This window comes from Lethenteron reissneri, chromosome 35 (genome assembly GCF_015708825.2).
Source record: "Lethenteron reissneri isolate LAM-NWPU_2019-01 chromosome 35, ASM1570882v1, whole genome shotgun sequence".
Lineage (NCBI taxonomy): Eukaryota > Metazoa > Chordata > Hyperoartia > Petromyzontiformes > Petromyzontidae > Lethenteron > Lethenteron reissneri.
Genome location: NC_083813.1, coordinates 10,244,912 through 10,246,456, shown reverse-complemented (window position 1 = coordinate 10,246,456; position 1,545 = coordinate 10,244,912).

Sequence of the window (1,545 nt, the reverse complement as noted above, 5' to 3'; positions counted from 1 at the left end):
CTCGTTACGCTGCCTTTGCTTTGGTGGGTGTCGGATAGATATTTATCATCGTCAAATGCACTTCATTGTTGCGATTCGGACCATCGCCCGACTGTGCCAACAACAGTGTCACCACCGGGAGAGTTTATTGTCGTGAAAGTGAGAAGCGCCAATTGCACCGCCGAGATTTTGGGTTAGAATCCATACCGCGATTAAACCGGGTTCGCAAGTGTAGTGAGTTGATGGGACATAGCCCGGTCACCGAAGACTGAAAGAAATCGCGCGATTAAATTACGTTGCACTTAATTTGGGCAAATGCTAGCTGTGAGAATTGAAATGATTGGTTTGTCACGTGATTAACATTACTCTTGAATGTCAGGACAGGTAGGAAAGTGCTGCCCCCGACTTAATAGAGCAGGCCACTTAAAGGAATCGCAAGTAGTTATGTGAAATCTACTTCCAAGGACCATTCTCTAACGTGGAGGGTTGCCGTTGTTTGCAACAGATGCTAATAGCTGCTTCAAATTATATGACATGAGCTAATAACACAATTTGAATGCAAAGTATCAATTGGAAGTTAGTGCTTGGAACAAAGCTTAGTTTCAACGTTTCTTTACGCCAAAGCAGCAGTGAAGAACCTATTCCTTCCCGAGGGCCACAAAGGACTTTCAAAACTCTTTGGCAGGCCACACAAGTTGACAAACCATTGGTCATGCTATGCCTGCATTGATTATTGATTGTGGTGTTTTAACGACTTTAAAGGCAATAGGTGTTTGAGTGCTTGTATGAAACCGTGTCACCAGGTAAAAAACGTTCCATGTTAAGTCACCCTGTCAAGAAGGGTCGTATTATGCAATAGGCACTGCCTAGGGCCTACGAAAACTTAACGACCTACGAAAAAAAACTTGACCATGTTTTTTTTTTGCATGAAAAAAAATGTTACCAAGATATCTTCTTGAATACATATTTACAGAGCAAAGATAGGCACAGGGTTTCAAATAAAATCTGCTTATCTGTGGCACACAGCGCACTCCCATCGAATTAAGGCGCAGACTAAATAATGAACACATCAGTAGCGACATCTGTCCAGCGGCTGGACAAAGTACCGCGTGAAACAAGCGGAGTGACCGCGGCGGTACTAGTGACATGGGGCAGCAGTATCAACTGCAGAGAGTTGTCACTGGAGGCCTGTGAAACAGAAGTGCCTAGTGCCGACAAGAACATTAATCCGGCCCTGGCCGTCGGTGCGCCTAAGATACGCACCACGACGTTTAAATGTGGTCTTGTGTGGACATGGGCCGCGTGAAATCAGAAAGTTTATCCTGGAGAAATCCGATGAGCTATGAGGCTCTTCATCTAGATTTGAAGCTTTCGTGACTGCAGGGATCCATACTCTGGTTCTTTCGGTAAAGTCACGTAGGTATAAATTAAATCACTTTTCGATTGCAACACAAGCAATCATCATGAGGTGGGAAAACCACAGCAAGAAAAACATTTTTGCTGTGGTTTTCCCACCTGATGGTGATTGTGTTGCAATCGAAACGTCGTTATTTAATTTATTTTATA